The sequence below is a fragment of the Ptychodera flava genome, chromosome 21 (assembly GCF_041260155.1).
Source record: "Ptychodera flava strain L36383 chromosome 21, AS_Pfla_20210202, whole genome shotgun sequence".
Lineage (NCBI taxonomy): Eukaryota > Metazoa > Hemichordata > Enteropneusta > Ptychoderidae > Ptychodera > Ptychodera flava.
This window is the reverse complement of record NC_091948.1, coordinates 22,112,508-22,130,294: the sequence shown is the minus strand read 5'-3', so window position 1 is coordinate 22,130,294 and position 17,787 is coordinate 22,112,508. Positions and strand designations below refer to the sequence as shown.

The 17,787-nt window shown below is 37.3% G+C and overlaps 1 long non-coding RNA gene and 1 other non-coding gene across 2 annotated transcripts in view; both read right to left on the bottom strand.

Annotated features, from left to right (window-relative positions):
* LOC139121730 (uncharacterized) overlaps window positions 1-17,787 on the bottom strand; it is a 276,401-nt gene that overhangs the window by 125,859 nt on the left and 132,755 nt on the right. The window lies entirely within an intron of this gene.
* Window positions 12,689-12,760, bottom strand: Trnas-uga (transfer RNA serine (anticodon UGA)). The gene has a single exon. It is a non-coding gene; the product is annotated as a tRNA-Ser (tRNA).

The following is a 17,787-nucleotide window of genomic DNA, read 5'->3' as shown; positions in this document are numbered from 1 at the left end:
TTGTATGCTCGAGTAATCACTTCGGTTGCACACACGAGTTCAGTGAATGTGTGTTAAGTCGCCTGTAAAAAATTTCATTCGTCCTGAGTGTACGTGCCAAGTTGTCGCTGCCTTTTGTACAGACGACTTGAATGAAATGACTCATTTTTGGATATTTCTCATGTAACGTCAAAGACATATCCTTGCCCTGCAGGGCAAACTTTTCTCTTTTTCCTTTCACAGCCAATAGGCAGTCCGAATCTTAGCTGTATGAAAGAGACTGTGTACTATAGCATCCCGTGTTGCCATATTCAGGCTACCATATTGTCGGACAGCAGTTTATTAAGACTTATTCGTTTTTAAATTCGAGATCAATTACGCCAATCAGGCACTTCATTGAATTAAAGACTGGAATCTCCCTCCAAATTGTTTCCCTTGGGTATTCTACAGTTGAAGTTAAATCTCTTCTTTCTCATGGCTAGTACGGCAATTTCACCTTGTGCGTCATTGCAAATACATGATTCCAGTAGTTCAGTGTAAAGTCAGACTTTTAGAACCTTGAAAAACACATCAAGACACATATTGAATGTTGAAAGGAAGGTATGCTCACAATAATTCATGTTTTATGCCCGTCGATCCACTTAAAAAACCAGAAAATACCATAAGGGTGGATCTTTTGAATTAGAAGTTAATGTACTTGAGTTCAGATGACATGCGAGTATATTGTGTTACAAAGGTAGCTCATCTCACACAAAGATTATTGTATCTTGTAGTTATTGACACCAATATTGTTACTTAAAACAACGGCATCTTAATAATAAGTCGCTTGCAACGCAGAAATACGCCTAATTAGCAGTACATCCTCAAGGACGCAACTTCATTAATTGCAATGTTTTAGGGGCTTATTACTGATTGGGTTTGTAAATAATTGGTCGTATGGTAATTTTACTACAAGAACTGTATTGTTAGTTTTGATTGAATAAATCATTAATTCACGTCTCTCAAATGATTTAAGCCACGACTTTAGAGTCTTTAAGGCACTGTACTTTGACAATTATACGAAACAGAGCGATCGACGATCTCGCTTTCTTTCAAAGCACACCAAGATACGGTAGAAGCTGTATCTTTGGCGATGGCATCCATATGCTTGTCTAGTACCTAAAGGCTACGTAGTTGAAAGGAAGTTAATGTCTTCGTGAAATCAGTACTTTGAAGACGATCGCGACTACTTCTCAGCGTTCCATGATGTGTAATCTCCTGAGCAAAGCAAGACTTCCCCCTTTCCATCAATTCACTGAGTTGTAACGACAAGGGAACAGTGATTACTGATTAGTCCGGTAAACGTGGTGGAGAATCCGGGTGAGACAAGTTACCTCCGTACGACCGCTACAAATAAGACTGCATATCGTCGAATGTAATTAACTGATATAATCGTAACTTTATCAATGAATGCTATCGGCCTATATCTGCGAAGAGTACACAAAATGTATTTTTTTGTCATTTACTCATATTTTCTTTTAGAAATTTTAAATTCAATTATATTTTTGCCGACAAATATTGACACTTGAAACTTGCTAGCCATTAATGACAGAAGTTTTAATTTTAGTATCTGCTGCTTTTCAGATAAACTACTTCAGGTAGACCTCTTGCGTCATGGTAAACATTCTAACCAGTTACATACGCCCTATACTCAGAATCTTAACTGTGCGAGAGATATTTCATGTGGAAAGTACCTTTGGCATTGGCTTATGCAAATACGAACGAACGGGGGTTGCACTTTTCATAGATGGCACGACATGGAAGAGGTGTGTGGAAATTCGACACGGCTTTAATACTCTCTGCACTCTGGTTGACATGAATTGACGAAATTTGCTGTCCTGCAGCACTGTCGGATAGACGGATGTGCGTACCTGATGTCTGTGATCTAGAATGATTTACCGATTTATTCCTGCTGCAAGCATGTTTGTGTCAGCAATCACATCATCAGATTCTGCTTTCGGCTTTGCCGGCTAAAAGAACACGAGGCTTTGAACTAATTGCGCCATATATCGGACAATCTCTTTCATGTTTGTGGAGGGGGAGGTGCAGTTCATTGACATTATCATTTTGTCAGTTTCATCGAGCGGGATAGTAACTGTGAAAAGATCTTCCGCGAAGTTTTGAGTTACCGAGTTGCGAATCCGTGTGGATGTTATCTGAAACGTAATCTCCCTACATTAGTATCGATATCAGTACAGTGAACAAAGTATGCCTTCTTGTCGTGAGTTATCGGAATTGAAAGAGCAAGCATGTCTATATCTGTTTCTTCAAACATCATCGTCATGTAAGTACAGTATAACAAACTGTTGGTGTACGATGACCAGCTCAAGATTTTGTAATAATACTTGATACTTTGATTCTTATATGATTGCGAGATTGATAAATTCTCCACAGGTCACCGCTAGGAATCGTTAGCCGTATTGCCTAGCATTCGCCGTATCGAGTGTATCTTAATCTGTATACTGTGTTACACTCGATACTGACACCAAAGCAAATCATCAATTTGAATGACCATGATGATGAGAAATCGGCGGTTGACATAAGTCTGAGTAGGAAATCTACTTTATTCGCTCTAGCAACATCTTATGTTGTGCTGCGTAATGTTACCTTGCATAAAAAATATTCCTCTTCAATAAAAAGTCAAGTCCACCGCTGTCCTATTCCGTACGTTGAAATGGCAATGTACTTCGTAATTTGTTCCGAAGTCAAAACATTACCGTGCACTCACTGCGCAGATATCGCAAAATTGATTGAACAGTGGTATTTTGAAAACCCATTGAATTTTAAATTCCGAGGATCGATTTTTCGCGATTGGCATTCTTGTGTCCTACGCAAGGTATCCGATTAACTGATACTTTCAAAAAGCCTTGTCGCAAGTATATGGCGAGGATAGGATTAATGGCGCTCGGTTCTTGCTGACTCCGCCAGGATAATATCAATCAGTACGACAACACACCTTCGGAACGCCTCTGCTCAATCGGAAACGGTCATGAGACAGTGGATTCGCAATTATACTTTTTCCCTTACACACAAAAGTCAGGTTCAAAATTTAGCATAGACTGTTGGCAATAACCAGGATGTATAAATATGTCAATTAAATGACAGTCAACTTTAAGGCGTTCCTACTATATTGGGCGATGGGCAAGTCAACGATAAATTCTTGGCGTGAACTTTAATATGCTGTATAAATGAAAAATTGACATTAATACAATAATGCTATTTTCATAGTCAACACGGGTTAAAGGTACTGTAAAAAAACGGGCAAAAAACCGCTTGAATCAATGTCTTCAGTCCCATGAAAGGGCTTTGGTCTAGTAAAAGTGCGGTCGTCCAACTAAATATAGCATGGCATATGGTACGATTCCCGCTTATCCGTGGTTATGACACTAGGAGAGCCATTAAGGAGCGTTTTGAATTATTAAAGGTACTTTGGAGAGATACATAATAAGAGTTGGTTCTCTCTTACCCATATATTTATTGTCCATGAGTTAACTCGCAATGCAACAAAATGTTTCTATTCAATTTTCAAAATACATACCGCTGATATGATGATATATGAATTTCCTATTCATATCGATGTTAACCGTGTCAGGAAAGATTTTTTACGGTCACGGTGATGACATTTAAACCCCAATAGCTGCGAATTTTATGCATTATTTTCATAATTTTTTTTTCAAACAAACGTTGGTTTGTGTAAATGTGCTTACTGAAGGACATTTATAGAAGTATCACTGCTCGCTGATTTGGACCGTGCCTACGCGTTTTAACAGAATAATAAACGGGTGCCTCACTTGTTAATGGCGCCCCACGGAAAAGTGCAAAAGATGCAGCATTTCTGCACATACACATGACGATCATAAAGGAAACAGGTATGATGCCATTTACTTGAATGCACATCACCCGATGGCCAACATTTTGTTGTTGTAATCTTTATTTTCTCTATCACACGATTAGTTTTTGAAAATGGCGGGAAATCGAAAATGATGTTGAAACGTTAGTATTTACATCCCATTTTCGACACTCATGACAGTATTATACACTTTTTTAGTCTTTAATGGGTCTTATTCAAAGAAAACTCTCGGAAACTGGGGATATTTTGAGATCGGTTGATTACACATTTGCAGCTATTGGGGTTTCACGTATTGTGCAATATTTATGACTTGCGGTCATTAAAAACTGGAAGGGTTATTTTTACATACATTATAATACAAAAACGTAAATTCAAAATTTTAATATAAATGCCTCAACTTCCTCTTCAGTTTTGGTCTTCATGCTCCAAGATTTTTAACTCGGCGTACCGCCAGCGTGCGAAATTCACGCTAACCCGATGGACCAAGACCAGCTATTTTCATGCTGGACCAGTAACTCCTGAAAGATGTCCTGCAGTTCCCAAAGACGCCGGCCAGTAACTTTCACTATATGGAAAGGAAGTTTACCCAAACGTTTTGCTAAGCTAAATACCAGACAAAATTATTCAGAGATACGAAATTTATTCTTTCAAGAGATTTGCAAAACGTGAAATTCGCAAATAAAAAGTGAACAGACTAATCGGTAATGCATCCAGGCGAAAGACCTTACCTCACCTTTTCTCGCGAGAGTAGTGGTGCTATTCAATATGCTACCCATTTGTTAAGCATTTATCTCCTTGTGGTCATAAAAGAGTTCTTGTTTAGCGTATGTCGAGGTAAAATGGATTTCGATGACACCGCGACATTGCACTTTTTATATGACATCCAACGTTTACAGCTACTGGACAACACAATATCGAAATTAGAATTGTTTGGTCAGATATGTGAGTTGGGGAAATATCCAATATAGGATATTTACCCACAGTTTAAGGCAAGTCTAAGTTCGTATAATTTAAGTTAATAGAGTCGGACTACAGAAATCGGGCTTGGCCAGACAGCGGGGCCAGCTCTGTAAGGTATAGTGAAATCCCCGATATACATCTAATATTTACCCACAATCTGACAAGTATGGTGGTATCTTCTAGTATCGAAGTAAGAGTCGGATTGAGGAAGTCGGGGCCTGTCAAGAGCTGTGAGGTGGTAAAATCTCTGATATATATTGGATATTTACCCGCGATTTGAAAGTCAAGAATCGACCAGAATCGATCGTAGAGTCCCGAAATAGCCGATAAACATCGGCAATTTTACATAGACCAGACGTGCCCGAGACACAAGGCAAATCATTCCAGTATCGATATTAGAGTCCCAATTTCCAATAAATATGAAGTAAATATCTGTGATTTCACAGATCCGACGTGTCGAGACGCAAGGCAAAGTCATTATACAATATGGTCTAGTATCGATTATTACAGTCCGAAAAGTCGCTGATATGTATCAGCTTGAGGTAAAATATCGGCAATTTCGCAAACCTGGCGTGCCGCAACAGAAGGCAAGTCATTCTTGTGTCGTCTAATATCGATATTAGACCCGATATATAGATTGTTATGTATGACAGAAATATTATGGACGCCAAACTTCGAAACTAGAAAGTAAATGTCCGATATTTAAACATTGTGCAAAATCGCGCCTTCATTGTGATTTGACCTTGATGTCCATTTGCCTCGGTCGCCTGTAAAGATTAGATTTTTGTGATTCGTCTTAATGTGGGTTTCGAAACTTCAGTATTTTTTCTCTTCATTAGTTGCCCAGATTTGTTGTATTCCCTTTCTTGGATTCGATGATAGTCATCTTCCCTCAAGGAGGAGAAGCCAGAATCGTTTTCGAAAGCTTAGAGTAAACTGTTGTAGTGACTCGATTTGCGTGTGATCCTGTAATTGTGGTGCCAAAACTTATCAATCTCTGATCGGAGTTCTGGACGCCTAGCTTTTTCGTGTTGAGACATATTTCAACTTCAAGCCCACGCTTGTGCTCCTTTTCTCAATGTAATCATATTTGTTGTGAAAGACTGTTTATAGAAATACAAACGTATATTTGTTTGTGTTTAACCTTTCACTGATTTCATATGTTTTTTGGCACTGAGACCAGTTGCCCAAACTTGGTTTTGATAGTCATCATCATTTGCTTTCCTTTAAATAAATTAAAAGGCACAAAACAGTTTGATGTTAGGATGTTGAAGTGGTGTTTTTTTGTTTTTTAATCAAATGTTCAAGGCCCCCTGAGAGCGGGTAAAAGTGTGAAAGTTGTGAAAGACTGTTTTAAGAAATACAAAAGGGGTATATGTGTTTGTGTTTAACCTTTCACTGATTTCATATGTTTTTTGGCACTGAGACCAGTTGCCCAAACTTGGTTTTGATAGTCATCTTCATTTGCTTTCCTTTGAAAGAATTAAAAGGCACAAAACAGTTTGATGTTAGGATGTTGAAGTGGTGTTTTTTTATTTTTTTTCAATCAAATGTTCTAGGCCCCCTGAGAGCGGGTAAAAAATCTGCATTATATTTGGATTAGACCTAACGATCGGACCAGTTGATTTTCTTCAGGCCAGTGATTTTTTAAAGTTGCTGGCCCACTTGGCCAGTAGAGATTTTGCGTGAGTTTCACACACTGCGTACCGCATAGTTTCACATGCCATTCGGTTTGCCGATCCCGTGTCTGTGATTTCAATAATCTCCAATTCGATACGTTATAGAGTGTTAAGTAGATTTGCGTCGTTTTGGCGATGATTCCACAGGGCACAGAAATCAGTCCCCTGGGGTGGGGGAAGGGTGGGGAGCGATAGGTTTTTGTGCAACGGTTTCCTTTATTTGATTTTATTAATTTTGACAGTGATATTTCATATAAAGAGGTCAACTCTAAACCGTCTGACTGCTTTCTTTATTACTACAAGTAATTTTATTAATTTTGACTGTGGTATTTCAAATAAAGATTTCGACTCCACACCGTCTGACTGCTTTATATATTACCGACAAGTCCTTATCTCCTCTCCAACTTGTGTATACACCACTGTAATTGCTCCGAAAACATTGCCAACTTGCTAATCCGCTGTCCGTATCAGCGGATTAATTGATTGAGTCAACATCACAGCCGTCACACACGTAGTGAAATAAAAAAAATAAGGAAAGGGTTGAAGATAAAAGACACAGTGTCACAAAAAAACCCGCAAATCTGAGCAGATATAGAAGTCAATCGAAATTTAACGACAATCAAAAGCATCGCTATACCGATGAAGTGTTACATGCCAAAGTACGCCGTCTAAAATGGTCATCTTGAGCCAGAAAACCAACCTACATTTTTGAGTCGGTCATGGTCCGATGTCGTCCGTAAGAGCGGAAGTCGGAAGTAGAACCTTTTGACCTCAAACCTGTTTATTTCCAGTCCAGAAGTAAACATATTTCCCATGATGCGTTTGATGTTATATAATGTCAAAGTTCGTACATCATGCTCAAAATGAGCGAACGTTTTATATGAGCACGCTACACGACTGGTTTTAATCAATCCTACAAAATCAAAACAAGGATTCAATTTGTATCCTTTTTGTCACAAAAAGTTGCTAACGATGAGTTCGAGAATATAACCAAAACCTCTGTAAATCTTGCACAGAAAGAGCTAAAAGGCGAGGTATCAAGTTTCCTGCCTCTGCATCTACACAAACCTCCTTGGTCAATCGAGGTGGTAGCTTCTTCGGCCACAGAGAAGGAGAATTTTTTCTCCTTGTAGCGAGGCTCGGACAGCATCAACCGAACGAACACCGCTGCAGGCAGCTCAATATAGATTAATGTCATCCTCTATGCCAGTATTATACACTATCCGTATTATTCGATGCCACCATCGATGCATCGTCACCGTACATCTAGCGTCTTTCGTAAACGTAGCACACCGTCATCGACTGTGACCGACTCGTTTGCCCGGCCTCCCCGCTGATACATCAGCGACTATCCTTACCAATGAAATTCTCACATTCCAAAAGAACCTCAACCATGTGCACATCATATCAACAAAACATCTTGAATGGCAAGGAACACGACTCCAGACTTCCTAGTATTATCAGGCTTACGAATTTGCTGACATTTTCTTGCCCGTTCTCGTTTTAAACTGTCAGTGTGTTTTTCCCTTCCGCGTCCATGTCTAGCGTAAGTTATTATAAGTATTTTCCCCAAAGACGGACAGCCCTCGCTTCAGTTTCCGAGAAATAGATGGATAAAATCATCAACTTTTATTCAGTTTATATCTGGTTTGTTTGTTAAGGTACTGGTACTGAAGCATGACTTTTCAATAAAAACGATTTCATGGTATTTGATACATTGTCTGTGTATTCTGTCTGTAAAACGTCAGTGGCTGCGTTTAGGTTGTTGCGCGGCACATCAGAGAATCAACGCTGACTTTTCATATATTTTCGCTGTATTGTTATGCATTTCCACCATTATCATTATTCAACACGCAACTCAACGACGGCAGCACATAATATGAATGAGCTAAAAGCATGCTTTTAGCTCATTCATATTAGCTTTTTAAGTCCTATAGGGTAGGAAAATGTAGTCAGGAACTGAATCTATGTCATCAAAAAATTTGTAACGTTGCTGTTCTTCTTCAGGCCGTCAAGATTTATTTTATTTTTTTCTGAGCTGTCTCTCCACATGGCTGTTTGTTAGTAGCGACTTTTTAACTTTTCTACATTTTTTCTCCTGATCGGTCGGATGGCCGATGGTAGCCTTAGTTGATTTCATCACAGACAAGGAGCTTCAATTTCTTTCCACAAGAACATTTTAAGCGTCCACGGTCGTAGATTTCAGGTTTTCGATTTTTTCCCAATATTTTCTCTCCACAACTGATCGCGCCAGGTCGTGGCTGTAAAGTGTTGAATTTTCACGACATTTTCTCAACGACCGTGGCTTTCAGGTATTCGACTTCATTTTCTGTCCACGACCGGTTCAGGTCGTGGCCGCAAATTCTTGAATTTTTTCCGGCATTTTCTCAACGATTGGTCATGAGGTTATGGTTTTCAAGCTTTGATTTTTTCCCCGGTAATTTTTCTCAACGACCGGTCGTGGGGTCGTGGCTGTAAACTGTTGAATTTAGCCCGACATTTTCTCAATGATCAGTCATGAGGTTATAGCTTTTAGGCTTTGACTTTTCCCTGGTAATTTTTCTCCACGACCGATCGTAGGGTCGTGGCTGTAAGTGTAAAGTGTGGAATTTTTGCCAACATTTGTCTACACGACCGGTCGCAAGGTTGTTGCTTTCAGGTTTTCGACATTTTTCAGTCATTTCTCTCAATTGCCGGTCACTAGGGAGCTCCTTTGCCGTTTATTTATGGATAATAAGTTGTGTACCTTCCTGTTTATTTACGAATTCTTGAATATTTTAGGCGTCCACTATGAGTTTTACGGACGACATCGTGACACTGCGTCTGTGATCTTCAACCCTTTCCTTATTTTAATGCGTGTGGGACGGCTGTGGTGTTGACTCAATCACTTAATCCGCTGATACGGACAGCGGATTAGCAAGTTGGCAATGTTTTCGGAGCAATTACAGTGGTGTATACACAAGTTGGAGAAGAGATAAGGACTTGTCGGTAATATATAAAGCAGTCAGACGGTGTGGAGTCGAAATCTTTATTGAAATACTACAGTCAAAATTAATAAAATTACTCGTAGTAATAAAGAAAGCAGTCAGACAGTTTGGAGTTGAACTCTTTATTTGAAATATAACGGTCAAAATTAATAAAATAAAATAAGGTAAACCGTTGCACGAAAAACCCTCCCTCCCCACCCCAGGGGACTGATTTCTTTTCCCTATGATGATTCATGCAAAGAGCTGGCCTACTTATTGGTTATTATGTTAACAAAATGTTCTGACAAGATGCATACTTCGTAATGTCGAAGTGCCGTCTGTGCATGCGCACAATCTAAATACGTAAGAGAATGTGGCTGCATCGTCTGTGAGCAAGACGAATGATTCCATAGGACCTCTAGAATTTTTAGTGGGGAAATTGGCTTACATGTGTTACAAAATACATATTTACTAGCCATACCTGGGTATCGGCATACGTTTGTTTTCCTGAGAGTTCAGTCGAGATTGATTAAAATAAAAGAAAAAAAAATTGAAAAAAAGATGCATGCTCTGCCTACTCATAAAATACATCAAATCTTGGGAGGCGAAAATAAATCTCATTCTTATCCTCTCCACACCAACTCGTTGATTCGTATTCTACTTGTGGCGAGTATATCATGAATGTTCGAACTTGACTTTCAGATATTAGAATGATAGGGAAATTTTGACACACGTAGAATACATGCATGTCGTGATCGCGAGAACTATTTTTGTATGCATGGAATAAAGTAGTTTCCTTTGGTCACCATATTGATGTTAATTTCCTGCTTCCCAAAATTCCCCCTTAATGGCAGGCTTCTACATATTAGTATTTTTTGCACCAAGAAGCAAACGTTCCTCTTCTGAAAACGAAGAAGTGATGAGTCGTAATGTCTCCCGAAAGTAGGTTGACGTCTTTTTCACATTCTAAGAACGGAATAAGAATTTTTAGTTTACACAAGAGGAAAGTAAAATGCGTTCTAGATCGCTCCTTTATTCAACCTTTAGAGATTTTAAGCACCATACATATATCATCGTGTGACATGACGACACCGTCATCATTAACACTGCATTGACAAAGTACACTTCTTTAGAAATCTCTCTCAGTTTTATCAATTTTTCATGAATAATTTCTTTGTCAGCTGTAACTAAGAATGTAAATTTGTGCCTAACGACGTAAGGAGACTGGTTCGTTTTGTCCGTTATGATTTCCGACCCTCAATATATCTAAAACAAATGACTTCCGTATCATAAACGAGGCTTTAATCTGGCCGAAACGTGGCGGGCCGCCGAAGGCGGTCGCAAGAGGCTTACTGACACGTATGCGTCAATTTTTGCCAGCATAGTCGCCGCCATTGCAATCCCGTGATTCTTATGATCGCGTCATCGTACATGTACGTAACTGCTCAGCCTCAATAGTTGTTAGTTTGAGAAAAATTAGCATGCAATAAAGTTATAAAACTACTATAAAACTACTACACTGTTATGATATAATATCTATTATATCATACCGGTATATTGATGGTGCAAATACAGCGATCTGATTGGTCGAGATGCGAAAAGAACGGTGGTATATTGGCGATATACCACGGCTAGCATACGTGCGAGATCTCAGCTTGAGCAAATATCCATTTATGACATTCCACGCCAGAATTTGAATATACTTTTATGATATAATAGTACTTTATGAGCCCAAAATCAGAATGTTATTTAAATTTTATATTTAGCAAACACGTTAATTGTTGGTCTACACTCTATGCTCTTCCTTTTAGGGTAACAATTGACACAAAACTCAGAGAATTTCAATTTAAGATTCTGCACAACATTCTGCCTAAAAATTATTCACTATGTAAAATGAAACCACTCCGAGTTGTATCTAGCAAATGTACATTCTGTAAAGAACAAGATGAAACACTGTTACACCTTTTCTACAACTGTAGTTATGTAGTTGAGTTTTGGGATGGTTTTCTAAGACTGTGGGGTAGTAAAGCAGGACTAAACATGTTACCAGAAGCCAGTCAAATTATAATTGGTGATGTGAAATACTCTATATTGATCAACTTTTTGATATTGGTTGCCAAAAGACACATCTATCTGGCCAAATTTGACAATAAAAACCTGACCTTTTGGTTTTCAAAAAATACTTACAAACTATTCACAAGGTAGAGTACTGTGTTTGGCAATAAAAAAGAACAAATTAAGCTCTCACAACAAAAAATGGGGAGGTGTTCTGAAGACACTTATTCCTACTTCACATCATAATGGATAATCCATTTTAGAGTTTCATAATATTGTATCTCTGAGACTCTTATATAAACTAAGGTTTGATCATGGAGGTGATTTTCTCCTACCGTCATAATTTGATAGAACTGTATTCACATTTCTACAAGTGTTGTAAGCATTATTGGAGACCTCAATAAAACATTTATAAAATACAAAAAAAAAACCAAAAACAAACCCACACACAGCGACGGTATACCACTCGATTTTGACCAGTTCACTTCATATATGCACTCGCTATCTCTCGTGCATATATGTCGCGAACTGGTCCGAATATTGTGGTATACTATCGCTGGGTAGGCTTTATTGCTTAAATATTAGATAGGTTAAACAACCATATTAATGGACATATCAATGGTATTAAATCTCGAACTTTAAATATGATTTATAGATGTTTCAGCGATGTAATCTTTGTATATCAAAAAAGCTGCACTTTATCAATGCTGACAATTCTATGCTGTTAAACAAACGCTCTGTGTTGGTTTCAAAATGTCGCCATCAAAACAAATATTATTCGTCAAATTTTATCACCACCTACAGATAGAATTGTATGTCCTATACATATAAATGAGAGTGTTGCTAAGAATCTTTTCACTTCTGTCTGAAGATTGCAGGATGCATGAAACGTAAGTAACAGATATTTATTTTTTGTACTTTAAATAATTTTTGTCATTAAATATATATACATACATATAAATATATATATATATATATGTATGTATACATATACATATATATATATATATATATATATATATATATATATATATATATATATATATATATATATATATATATATATATATATATATATATATATATATATAAACTAATTAGAAAAACACACAACTACATCTGAGTGTCTCTGCACAGCAAATTTTTGGGGCTTGAAAAAATGATCCATGTAGGACTTGAACCCACGTCCCCCGAATTCAGTTCGGATGCTCTACCAACTGAGCTAACGGATCAGTTCAAGTTGGTTTGACGTGCGCCGTCCTGTTGACCTTTTTTCTTCCCCGAATGAGACCTCAGATTTACACTGGATATATATATACTATATATATATATATATATATATATATATATATATATATATATATATATATATATATATATATATATATATATATATATATATATATATTATATAGACGTGGTACTTGTCGTGATTACTCTACAGAATGTTTCATGCGCTTGGCAATCGTCAGGAGTGATGTTGGCGGCGAGCCACTGATCATATATATATATATATATATATATATATATATATATATATATATATATATATATATATATATATATATATATATATATATATATATATATATATATATAGGCATATAGGCATATAGGCATATAGGCATGAGACTCAAAGATTCTTTAACTCTTTTTCAAATGAACCGTTAATAACTGAACCAATTATTACCAAATCACTGTGCTTTTTTCTGTCCCGTATGATATTCATGGAAAAAGATAAATAGCATTCCTTACCTAGAACAATACATGCCAAACAACGCTAAGGCTGCAGCTGGCTTCAGTGAACTCAATGGAGGAAAAGAGGCAAATTCAAATATACAGTAATTTCTTGCAACTTAATATACGTTCTAACATATCAGGTGCTATATGTTATCAGGTTTTCAAGCAATGCAGTTCTTAGAAATGTATTTGGATAATTTTTAAAATCTGAGCAGGACAACACAATATTACTCAAACAAGGGCGACAATGGAAACAGCCTGAGGCCACTATGGCTCTTCGGAAACGATCTCTGCCATTATCACTCATAGCTTTTGTTCCTTCAAGCAGGCCACTGATGATCATACGTTTACATTGTATAGTCCGCGTCTTTACTTGCAGTATGCCATCGCCTTAGCATCTATAGAGATTGGTTGGGACTGCCGTACTGTCATTTACTCAAAATTTGTTCATTTTTATATGATGCTTCGGCGCGCTCAAGGTTACTGCAGAACCCACCCTCCTGTGACTACCTTGGATTGCACTTGTGAAGATATCATCCTATATGTAGACATGAAAATCAACGTGCACAGCTACAATATATGCAGAGAGAGATTTCTATAATCTGGCACGCAGCTAGATATACAATCAGAGAATCACATTTTACGGTTCAAATGATATCTTGCTCAGCCCGTTGTATCGATAAAAAAACATTATAGTGTCCACGGGGGAAACTCTATTGTCATGCGACGCATTTGATCCGGATACGGATACTGGATCCCAGTCAAAGTCAAATATCTGCTTGATGGAACAATACATCAGGAGAGTATAGCACAGTAAACAAGTACGTATCGACATTTCTGTATTTAGTCAAGTATTACAAATTATATCAAGATCGGCAGAGACGACCTTGCATTCATTTCGTCTACGTCAGACTGTGTACACGTTTAATCAAGCACATTTTGGCAAAGATATGAGAAATCTCCGCATAGAAATGAACTCTGATCATAAAATTTATATAAGATGAATATAAGCAATAACAGTCTGGTTCTCTGTCATGAATGGCAAGCCTTGATTGATACCTTGAGGGGAAATAATTCATTCTGGTTTGTTCGAAAACCGTATACACCTTCTTCAACAGGCGCGGCTCGTTCTGTTGAAAATACGTTAACATGCAAAATATTCGCCTTGCAAAAATGCATTGAGTCGAAGATGCGATGTTATTTATTGCTAAGGAATAAATTCTATTCCGGGCTGAAATACAGTTAAGAATGATATTGGACATTTCACATAGGCTGCGTTGACAAAATGAATACTATAATAACAATCATTCAATTAACCTGCGACCTTTGACATCATTTCCAGAAAAAAAGAGCGTTAATTTCATTATTGCCATGCTTGGCCATCATTTTATAAAAATCCATATATCATGATAGCCTTCGATTGAATGCGTCACTTTGAATTTTGTAGGATGAAGGAGACGTCAGTCTTACTGGTACATCCAATCTGCAGAATCCACAATGTGGTAAGTTTGATATACAGTCTACTAAAGAACAACCGGTACAGCTTTTACCTTTGACATGTAATTTAAAGATTTTACCGCTGACATGTAAATTTCATCAAAGTTCGGAATATTTTACCATCTTTTTTCCTTTTCTCTTTAAATCGGAAAATAACATTTAGAACTCTCATTCCCCTATTTCCGGGACACCTACGTTCAGGTACAGCAAGCTCTATCGTACAGCGAATAGTGATAGAAAGTTGTCCTGCTTTTAAAACGCTGTACTTTGACTATTAAAACTACTCTGTAATGGATCGTTGGCACCTGGGAAAAGATACGCCCCTATTTTAAACGTAGGCGTATTTGTTATGCGGAAATCCCTTTGTACGCGCCTTTTAGGCGAAATATTGTTGAAGATATCACTTCTTCAAGCCAACAGTCACGTCTCATTGTACTTCAGCGACTGATTTTTCGCGGCTCTAAACTCCATCACAGTGACCGGGCATGATAAGTAGAACACGCAATCCGTGCAAGTGCATACGATTGCCATCATAAGATATGTTGGCTTACAGCTGGACACTTTCTTCCGCTCATTAGCCTCCACTTTGTCATCATTAGAATATGATTAGCACAGAATGACTCTGTAGCATTACTGTAAACAGTAACGTTAGTGACGGGAAGATGGAAAACTGTCTTTATCGTTCTAAATATAAACTGTCACCAAGATATGTTTGCTATCGACAGGAAACGTCGTTAGCCGTCTAACTTCCTACTCCCTTTACAGACAGTTTAAGTGGCTCTTTCAGGTGGCTAAGAACTATCTGACGCCACCTTCATTAACAATGCGATATTTAGATTTATCGTTCACGGTTAAGTGGTATGTCTTTGAGGATTATACTCAAGCAGCTGTCAACAGACAGATTGGAAATTTTGTATGGCATATTCACAATTTCTTATCGCTTGGTAGAGGGCGCTTTTTACTATTCCTGTCCAATTTTTATGCTTAATAATTTACAATGTGAGAAATGCGAGATATTACAATGATAAGTAATGTTCTTAAACACAGAGCCCGTGCCTCTTTTGTCAATGAATGTGTGCACATTTTGAACACGTCACTAGCTGACTACATTGTAACCAATTACCGCCTAGTTATCAATACCAAAAAGATCGCAGCAAACCTTTGATGATTACTATTGGCTGTTAAAATAGATTTGACTTTTTATGACGTACATTTTTATTGAGAAATTCAAAGGAACATATGTCAGTTGTGGAACATAATGAATTTATTCTTTCAAATGTAATTGCAATATATAGCATACATTGCTCTGAAGAATATTTTACTCCGCTTTATGTACCCAAGACAATGGATCGATGCTGTTCCTTTATTGATTTAATAAGAAGTGATGGATTTTATTAAATCACAACATGCGCAGGTGTGCTTAATTTTGAGCATATTTCACTCCAGTTTTCCATAACATTTATGATAGAGAACACACACATATTTTTGATAGCATGATTATACTCAGATCACAGAAAACATTTTGGCGCGCAGTTTTAAAGTGATTTGTTTCTGTCACGTAATGCATGTCGGTTTATTTTATAAATACTGTACAATTTAGGTCAACCAGTGTTAATAGATCACGGGTTTTATTTAAAAAAACACTTACACGTTAGCAAATAACGTTTGTTGACTAAAAAGCCTTTCAAATAGTCCTTAACAAACGGCTAGTAAGTTGCTCTACTGACAGATCCATCAACGAGAAACCAATTTGGATTCAAACTACCACACTACAGAGACAAAAATGGAAGGAAAATAAATAAAAAAACTCTGAAAGAGGATGATTCCTCTAGTAAGTAAGATTTCATACGGCGGTTAGAAATAAAAGTACTAGTCACACTGACACACATACATATGGCCATTCTAATAAAAACAGATGAGGTGGTAAAAAGATTACAATGTTTAATTTAGAACGAATCTCGGTGAGTTTCAATATTTCATATTCTGCCTTTTCATACCCTTGTCATTTGAGTTCAAAACGGATGAACTACTTATCGATCAACGTCACAGACGGTAGCTTAGATATCCTCTAACCGCGTTTTTATCGCAATACCAGTCGTACTCTGATCGTGTGTTTCATTTGCCTTATAAGGGTTGGGCGTTTTCATCGATTTGATTTTGTGAATTAAACGCTTTCAGCGAGATGTAAGCGACAACTGGAATTCTCGGAAGGAAATTGATAATTGATAGTATTTGCGTTATATTCCTTCTTGAAGTCAAGTAAACTGTTTCTTCTCTTTCAGTCTCTATTGCAAAAAATATGCTTTTTCAGGGCAGTATGCTTTGTAATCATTATCATATAAAATTACAGTCTGGGCTAACAAGTTGTCGACGATAACATTTGCTATCATACACATACAGACTGTATCGGCAAGTTGATATGGTTTTTGGAGTAGAAGAAGAAAGTGGATCTTACAAATATAGACAAACTGCATTCAAATTTTCAGTAGGATGATCTTTAATTTAACGATGAAGTTAAACATCACGTGATATAATACGCCGATTACAATATTGTGACTAATTTTGTAAATGTCACTGTGTGATAGTTTAAAGCACTTCTGACAAAACGTATCCCTGGTGAGTTCAGTAATATCAATTTCAACATTGCATCAAACATTTCTCATGGTACATCCAGTGTTAATTGTTCGAGAATACAGAAAGCCAAAATAGTGGACAAATAAACCCTATATACCATCGTTGAAAGAGATATACCGATGAAGGCTTGAGCAGCAGAAGTAATAAAAAATAGCCATTTATAACCAAAAAGAAAGATAGATGTAAACGAGCGAAAGTTTGTTCTCAAAGTCTATAGTCAGACCTTTTTTAACTTGAGCATTGACAATTGGCCGTCACTCTGCGCATGCCCAATAACTTGCCATACATTTCTTTCCCTCTCTCATCTTTCACCGCCCCGAGTGGTCACATTTCTCCCAATTTATTCATGATTTATGTGCTTGATAACAAATTTTTGTGTTTTACAAAT